Raw genomic sequence first — 9853 nt, 5'->3', positions numbered from 1 at the left:
CCTGTGTCCCTAGCACTTGGAACAATGTCTAGAACATAGTAAGTGCTTGATAAATGTGTGTCAACTGCTTAATTAAAAGAACTCTGTACTAGAAACTAGTGAGCTGAAACAGGAGACCAAGACTGCTAATTAGTTGTAAAAGTCATTTCCTCTCTCTGAGTCTATTTTCTCGACTATAGAATGAGAGGTGTATTCGATGATGCCCAAGTTACTTTCCAGCACTATCTTGGATTCTATGAATGAAGAGCAGGGATAAAGAGTAATGAGTGATGCCCTTTTCACTTCCATTGTACTCTCCTGCCATAGCACCATAACTGTCCTCCACTTTAGCAGATTTTAGGAAAGTAATATAGCTCCTCCATCAGACACATAACCCTGGCAATGGCCATACTGTTGTCATGCTTTTGTCTTGTTTTCTTGTGCTTATTTGAGGAACCAGATCTAGTACTTTCCAAAGAGTTTTCCCAAGAGATCCCCCTTAGTTCATCTCATTCTGCTACTCTTTTCATTCCCCCTCCAACTTTTTAAAAATGCATCTGACCTTTTAACTTATTCCTCTGCCTCAAGTCTATCCCTTTTCCAACTGATACCCACTCAGGTGCCAAGGTGATTTTTATAAAGGGTAAGTTTGACCAAAACACCTCAACAACTTCCCAGATCAATGAGCTCCTGTGGCTCCCTATTACCTCCAGGATCAAATATAAAGTTTCTGGCTGGCATTTAAAGCTTTTCATCACCTGGCCCCTTTTTACTTTTTCAGTGTTCTTGCATTATTATATATTCCATACAGTATATAATCTAACTACATTGGTCTACTTGTAGTTCTTCAAGTATAATGCTCCATCTCTCATCTCTGTGCCTTTGCAATGATTGTCTCCCATACCTGGTATGTTCTCCCTCCTAACATTCATTGGCTTCTTTTTAAGACAGCTCAAATCCCACTTCCTACAAGTCTTTCTTGAAAATTCCAAAAGCTAGTTCTTTCTCCCATAGGATTTTTTTTTTTTTACCAAAGACAGACAGACAGATGATAGATGGGAGGACATTAAATATAGATATGTATTTATGCATGCATATATCACATATATCTGTGCATATATCTATCTATTGCTGGGATTATTTTCACAGCTTGCTTCTTGTTCAGCAGCTAGACAGTATTTCCTAAGGGGAGGGAGGGGCCGGCCAGTGAGCTGATACTGTGAAGATTCCAAACTGTAGCTAGTTTAAGCTCACTGTTCCTTAAGGATTTGTAGTTTTGTATCTTCTTGATGTTATTTGAAATACTGCTCATCTGACTACGAATTTGGTATTGAAGATCTTGAACAGATGGGAATCAATTACAAGCAAGAGTTGGTAGTAAGCTTGTATATTCTTCCTAACCAGAGAGTTGCTCCTCAACTGCCAGATTTGGCAGTGAAGATCCTGACGGAGTTGAATAATTAGGCCAAACAACAGATCTCAGGTAACAGATAACTATATTTAATTGATGGATATAGGAATAACTGGAAGTAAGGGAATAAAGGTAATGGGTACGGACAGAGGTATAAGGATAATCTAAGCTGAAACTAGTTTGATGAAATGGCTTGGCAGTTCCCTTTGAGGAAAAACCTCAAACAGAATGTTGAAACACAGGCTGGTTTGGCAATCTCGGTTTAATCTGTAAATCCTATCAGATCCAGCTATAGCTGATGATTATAACTAATTGATGACTCCTTTCATTATTAAATCATTTTAATTTAAAGAAAAGGTGTGAATTATGAAAAGGAGTCAAAAGAGGAATCTCAGATTTTTATCTTAGATAACCCAGTCCAGTCTTACCCTAATAAGGGTAATGGGTTCAACACACGGCTCTGCCAGGCTGTGTTGACCTTTTGATGGGGTCCAGATAAAAATATCTATTTGAGATTCTAATTTCTCTCAACGGCTTCCCACAGCAAAGCATAGTTGTTGATTTCTTGTGATGATGTTCTTGAATATTGATGTTAAGTAAGCTGCTAATAACAGGATAAGACTGTTGACCTAAGATGCTAGACCCTAAGGTGAATGAGCTGCTATAAGTCTCTAGTGAAGCTTCAAGGTTCAATTGGAGAGCTTTCCCCTACCACCCTTCCACACACCTAACTCACAACTGAGTCCTTTTGGCTTGGGGTGATCTCCTATTTATAGGGGTGCTCTAACGGTCTTCCATTGTCTCATGCCAGCTTTGGGAATTCTAAAACCTGAACCCCCTCTTGCAACAGTTGGCACAAAATGGCTACTGGCAAAACTATTTACACTACAGTGAAAACTAGAGATCTTTGTCCCATCTATTCATCTAGCCCTCTAGTTTACCTTTCTCTTTCAGATATATGTATATAAATATATGCATGTGTATATACACATATATGTATATTCACACATATATATGTATGTTCCATCTATCCATCATCCCTCTAGGATTTTCTCTTAGATGTATATATGAAAATACATATGTGAATGTGTATCTATCCCTCCATCCACCATTTATCCATCTTTTAAGTATTTATTTGCAAGTTGTCTCCCCCAATAGAATATGAGTTCCTTGAAGTAAGGACTGATTGTGTCTATATCGCCAATGCTTAGCACTGCTTAATAAAATGCCTGCTGAATAAATCCACTCAAATTTCATCCATTAAATCTTTTGCCCTCATTAGGATTTATAATCTCTAAATAATCCTCCTTTTCCCAGTCCATCTCCCAAACCCCAGCTATCCTTCCCTTATTCTCAACCTTGAACCCTAACCCATCCTTCTCCCTAATTTATACACTCCTGTTCCTGTCTAAGAGCCGTGAAGTGTTATTGGAGAAATGAATTCAAGATGACTTCACCTGCTTTGATGTACTGATTACAAACCAACAATGGCATCAAACACACACATAAACATGCAAAACAATTGATTTGAGTAATAAAGGCTTTCCTCCAACCAGAAGTCTTTTATGTCTATGCTAAGATCACAGAAGATTCCTCAGGAAATGTCATCACTAAGATAACTTGGTATTCAATGACACTCTGATTATTAACATCAAATGAGGTATAATAGGGAGATGATGTTTAATGACCATGGAAAGGTAGGTTGGACCCAAGTTATGAAACACGTTAAATGCCAAACAGAGAAGTCTGAATTTGATTTGAGAGGTAACAGAGCGACTAGAGTTTACCAAGCAGGGGAGAAAAATGGTCAAACAGGTCATTTTAGGACTATCACCTTGGCAACTGTTGTGGAGCTAGCTGCCAAGAAGTACGCTCAACAAAGGCATTTGCCAGGATGTGGAAGGATGTCCTGAATAGAATCCAAATGAAAGAGCATTAGCGCTGGAAAGGACTTCAGAAGCCAATTAGTCCAATTCTCTCATTTTATGGATAAAAGGATAAGAGACTTGTCCAAGGTCACATAGGAAGTGGCAAAGCTGGGACTCAAACTCAGGTCTTCTGTCTCCTGATCCAGAGCCCCAGATTTCCACTTTATCATGGTGCCTCATCTGTAGGGATCCCTTAGAGTTGGCGAGGTCCTCTGGATTTTCTTTCTTACAGAAGATATTGTTCAAATTGATTCAGTTCCTTCAGTTGTTTCTCCCCTCTTGATTGGAGGACTAGAAGGTAGAGTAATATAATACTCTTCTTCCCAAAGCCTTCCTTTACAGAGGGCTCAGATTTTCAAGGGTTTTTCATTCTTCATCAGTTGCTCTGCTTTGTTCCAACTCTCCATGGACCCTCTGAGAGGTGACCTTCTTTGCAGTTTCCTTTTGTCTACTGTCTTCCCATACTGGAATATTCTTGAAGGACCATCTTTTTCTCATGTGTATCCTTAGCACTTGGCACAGTGCCTGCATAGTATTTAATATACGTTTATTGAATGATTGCTTGTATCAAACCTCTGCTCATTTCTTAAAGGGCTTCCTGAAGGAGATTCACAATAGCTTAAAGAAGACAAGTTTAACAATTCATACAAGAAAAACTAAAGGGATGAAAAATGCCTATTGAACAGACTATGACATACAATTAGAAGTCCAGTCTGAGCATTTAAACATTCTAGAATTCAGTACAGTGTAGTGTACAGAATATTTGACTTGGAGAAGGTTGGAGTTCAGCAACTCTGTGACCAGGGGTACAGCATGTAGCCTCTGAGACTCAGGTAGCCCTCCATGACTATAAATAGTAAAGCGTGTGCTTATACCAATAAATAGGCTTTGGCTTTTTTACAGATTATTATCCTCTAGACACTGTTCCAAAATGTATCTCCTTTTTTCACCATCATGCATACCAAAATAAAGTAAGCTACCTCGGCCTCCACTTCCACACCAGAATCACAGAATTTCAGTTGGAAGAGCACTTAGACATATAGTCCAACTCATATTCAAAAAGAATCTCCACTATAATATACTCAACAAATAGTACATTATCCTTTCAGCCTAGGCCTACAGACCTCTAAGGGGGGGAACCCATTGCCTTCCACTTTTTGATAGTCTTCACTGTTACCAGGAAAGGTAGGTGGTGCAGCAGATAGAGGGCCAAGCCTAGAGTCAGAAGACCTAAGTTCAAATCTGGGTTTAGACATCTAATAGCTGTGCGACCTTGGGCAAGTCACTCAACCCTGTTTGCTTTAATTTCTTCATCTGTAAAACAGACCTGCAGAAGGAAATGACAAACTATTCCAATATCTCTGAAAAAAAAAAAAAAAAAAGTAGGGTCATGAAGAGTTGGACATGACTGAAAATGACTAAACAATATTGTCAACAGGTTATTTCCTAATATTAGGCTTTGTTTTTCATCTACTGTTTCTGGTTCTGCTCTGTGGAACCAAACCAAAACTCAAAATTTCTCAGCATCCTCATTAAGTCTTAGATTTAGAATTAGAAAAGATCTGGGTTCAGATTCTGCCTCAGACACGTTAGTAGTTTTGACTTTTCAAGCAAATTACTTATCTTCCATGGTTTCAGTTCTTCATTTGTAAAAATGGTGGGAGCTGTACTCAATAACCTTCAGCTCTGAATGTATGATCCTATGGTCCCTCTCTACCAGCATCTTATCATTTGTGTGCACATATACAAATGTGATATATTAGGGGAGGAAAAAACTTTCCCTTGCCCCTTCTAACCAAGCCACCTACTATCCATCTCTCCTTTGCTCTTCACAAATCTTCTCCAGAAAATGATCTATAATCAATACCTCTACTTCCTTATTAACCACTCTCTCTTCCACTTCTTGCCATCTGGTTTCCCAGATTCTCCCCACCATCCTACCAAATTTGTTCTCCAGGGTCACCAATGGATTCCTAATCATCATATCCAATGTTCTTTTAAGCATCTTCATTTCCCACCTGCTCTGTGGCTTTAGACACACTCCTGACTCCAGCCACCATACTCTCCTGCTGGTCCATTTTTTTTCTCAGTTCCTCATTCTCTTGGTCACCATTTCAAGTGGCTTTTGACTATTTACATTCCTTCCTTTTGTAATTTCATTTATTCCCAAAGCTTCAACTCCCCTCTACTTAAGGAATACCTACATATCTGTATCATCAGACCTGATAGTTCTTTCTGGCTCCAGGTCCCCATCTCCAATAGCCAAAAGGATACGTCTACCTTGAAGTCCCATTGGTACCTCAAACTCAAGAAGCCCAAAATCAAGTTTTCCCTCTAATCTTGCCCCTCTTTCTGAGCTGACTTTCTGTCTGTGGCTGACTACCATTCAATGTGTGCAGGAACTCTAAACCAAGAGGCATGGGACTTCTTGGGAGAAGTATGCTGGTCAGCGGCAGTCAGGTGACCACGGGTCAAAACAAAAAACCCAACTGAAAGCAAAGAAATTAGCATGCTGAGGCAGATTGCTCTCACGATAATAGCTTCAATTTCCTAACCTATAGATTTCCAAACTTTTCAGGAATACTTAAAAGTACACAGCCTATTAGCTGTATTCTGCAACAAAAACCATGTGTGCTTTCCACGAATCATTTTTAGTATTTCTTCTCTCCTTCAAAAGTGGTCAGGGACCACTCTCCACTTTATAAGGCCACCAGATAGTTGGGGAACTAGCTCATTAAGATGCCAAGAAATGATCGTGGTTCCTATTACACACACACACACACACACACACACACACACACACACACACACACGTCCTCCAAGTTCATGATCTTAGTTATCCTTGATTTCTCCTCCAACTTTTCCTATCAAGCCCTTAGCTCAGTGTCTGGCACACAGTAGATGCTTAATAAATGTTGATTGACATCCAATCAGGATCCGGAGCCTATTGAAGCCATCTCCAATGAATGTCTTACATCTACCTCTTAACTGACTGTTCCCACTGATGCTGCCATTATATATTGTTGTTCAGTTATGTCCCACTCTTTGTGACCCAGTGGACCATAGCATGCCAATGCTGTCCATGGGATTTTCCTGGCAAAGATACTGGGGTGGTTTGCTATTCCCTTCTCCAGTGGATTAAGGCAAACAGGGGGAGGGGCGGGGGGGTTCTATGAGGTGCTCAGGGAAACACAGCTAGTGAATGCCTCTGCCATAACAGGACAGGCCACAATTGCCTTCCACTTGGGCTGCTATAATAGCTTCCTTACCTACTAGCCATCCTTCATACCCACTAGTAGAATAATCTTTAAGCACAGGCTTGCCCATGTGCTACCTCCACTCCAAAAATCAGCAGCTTTCCTCTCTTCTACTTGAGGCAAGTTTAAACTCCTTTGCTTAGCATTCAAAGCAGTCAACAATCTGGGACCACTCTATTTTTCTAGCTTTCTAATTATCTCCCAACATGGACTGCAGGTAGCAAGGGTGGTACAGTGGATAGAACATAGGGCCTGGAGTCAGGGAAGAACCAAGGCCAAATCTTGCCTCATATTTAATAGCTACACAACCCTGAACAAGTCACTTAACCTCTGTCTGCCTTGTTTTTCTTATCTGTAAAGGATGATGATAGCCCCTATCTGTTATGAAGACAAAATAAGATTCTTGTAAGGCACTTTCTAAAGCTTAAAGCACTATGTAAATGTTATAATTCTGTTCTATTCAAACTGAATACTCTGATCTACAATATCTTAAGGCACTCTCTAACCTCTATGTTTTTGCTGATCAAAGCATCCTATTCCCCACCACACATCTTTTATTAAATCTCTATCATTCCTTTGAAAAGGGGGTTCTTAACTTAAGATCCACAAATTTATCTTAATCTGTTGATAACTACAGCCTAAGAATTTTATGCATTTAGAAACATGCTATACACATTTTTCTTGTTTTTGGGAACTTGGCTAATATTGAAACATTTTGTGTGACTTCACCTGTATAAATGATATACTGCTTTTCTTCTCAATGGGTGGGAGACAGAGAGAATTTGGAACTCATAATTTCTAAAAAATAAGTTTAAAAAATAAATTAAAGGATGTTGTGGAGCTTATACGCTGTTAACAATCTGCCAAAAGAGGGGCAAATGGCACAAAAGCTTAAGAACCCTTGTTTCAAAGTATAGATATATATAATTGTATAATTCAAATTTTAGGAAAAAATTCCTCTTAGGCACTCTCTTACTCCTCCTTTAGCAACTTATCCTTTGAACATGAAAAAACCCTTTATTCTGTACCTTATTTCTTAGTCATAATATTATAGCTGTTTTGGTGTCATCGGCTTCTCAGAATGACCTTAGTTGAGAACTGGAAAGGGTTTCAGTGACCATCTAGTCTGATCAAAATCCCCCAAGAAGCCTCACTATACTATAAGTGACAAGTGGTTTCACTCTATTCAATAAAAGCTCCACTGAGGGAGAACCTACTTTACATGGACTCAAGACATTTCTTAAGAATGCTTTATAGTACTATCACTACTGGTCATGACCAAAGCACAAGAAGGAATGTTTTGGTCTAATTAGAAGTTAATATTAGTATCAGAATACTTTTAGTGTTATTATATTGTTTCTTTGAAAATTAGTCATCTAACTCATATATATACAACTATTAATCAGAATATTGGACGAAATCAACCCATTCTCCAAAAGAGAATTTATTGTACCTGGTATTTTCCAATAAAGTTCATTGTAAATTACTAAGGTCTCTTGTCAACTCAAGTGACTGAGAAGCATATAATGATGCTGCTTCATTCCACTTAAAGGTTAAATTTCTTAAGTCTGGCAATAACCAAGTAGCAAGAAATTTTTTTAAAAAGGACAAAGTAGGAATCCCATTTGAACTCAACAATGTTCAAACATCAACATTTCTTTCAAACCCTTTCCCAAGCGAGGCAATGGCTAATAGGACTAAAGGAGCATTGGTTGGTGTCTCTCCCACCATTTGGTATACAAGAAATCTAAAATGCTAAATTGCACACCATCTCAATAGCAGCAACAGACCATACTATTCTTTGAACATTTATTATTGAGGAAAAAAGATAACAAAAAGTTTTACATTTCCATTCATCTTTTAAAGAACACTTAATGTCACCACTTAATGATTTTTATACAAAACGTCTACCACATTTGTCATAACTGTAGTAATTTTGTGTGTCATTTCTGGTCTGCTGCGGTAGTTTGAACTTTTGGCAAGCTGGCATCAAAGGAGCTGTTATAATGAGTCTCCAAAACCCAAGAAATAAAAGAGCAGGGCACCTTTTTATTTTTTTTTAATCGACAAAATAAATGAAAATCAAGGATTATGGAGATATTACAGTAAAAAAAACTTGGTTTTCTCTTTTAGGATTCAATTAAAAATTACTTCTCCCTAGTTATGGCTGCTTCCCAAAAGCAAGGGTTTCCCCTTCGCTACCCCTCCTCAGTACTCTTCCAAGATGGAAAGCCATGTTACCATGAGTTTCAAAAAGCATTTCACAAAGGTCAAACCACAAACACACACCAAAAAAAATGAGTGAAGCTCACTGCATGGCATATTTGACATGATTTGCACGTGAGCCACCAAGATTTCTTATTTGTCCCAGTTAAGGCAACCAAAAAATTACAGCTATTTGGTAGACATTTCACAAACATGGGTACCAAAAATGCCACAAATCTATCCAAAACGTCCTGGCTTTGGTACAGCTACAAAAAGCTATCTGGAAATTTTTCAAAAAAGACACTGGCACTTCAAAGGGTTTAACCTAGGGTGCAGTCAAGAGTAAGGGCAGAGTAGGGTTTGTAGCAGGGACCTATTTACAGTACTGCAGGCAGGTAACCTGACAAAAGCACACATACACACTCACAGACTATAAAACAGAATTATTTGGACTGACCTTTTGGAAAGTGCCAAGTGCTAAAGAAGCCAGCTATTTGAAGGAAACAATTTAACTTAGGAGTTAACCTGGAGAGCTAAGAGTTAGCCATTTCATAATCCTAGATCTTTACAACAGTGATTGCTGCCTGGAGTTGAAAGCCTTGATCAGAGCAACTGGGTTTAATGGTCTCCCTTCCTCCCATAATTTTACTCTATCCCAAAGCCTACATGTCTTTTCCTTTCGAAAGATTATCTCAGTGACAGAATGATCTCTATCTTTTGAGAGAGCCTTCTCACCTCTGTATATCTTACTGACCACCAGAAAGAACAACTGAAGTACTATTTGAAAATTTCTTGGTTAATAATCGAAGACTTCTAAATTAAATATGAGCTGAACTTTCTCAAAGCATGGGGGGAGGGGAGGGGAATAAGTTACTACACTGTGTTCCAAAAGCCCACTTTAAAAGTTATTAGACTGTGATCAAGGTGAGCTTAAGAATAATAAAATTACTATTAGGGGACGTTATGGTGCTCAGGGAGTATGAGAAAGTCATGATGGAGATAGTGGATTATTATTGGTCTCAAAGGTTTTCAAAGTTACAGAAGGAAGAGGGCACAGAACTTCTCAAATCATG

Source organism: Gracilinanus agilis, chromosome 1 (assembly GCF_016433145.1).
Source record: "Gracilinanus agilis isolate LMUSP501 chromosome 1, AgileGrace, whole genome shotgun sequence".
NCBI classification, from domain to species: domain Eukaryota; kingdom Metazoa; phylum Chordata; class Mammalia; order Didelphimorphia; family Didelphidae; genus Gracilinanus; species Gracilinanus agilis.
The sequence above is the reverse complement of the archived record's forward strand: the minus strand, read 5'-3'. Positions refer to the sequence as shown.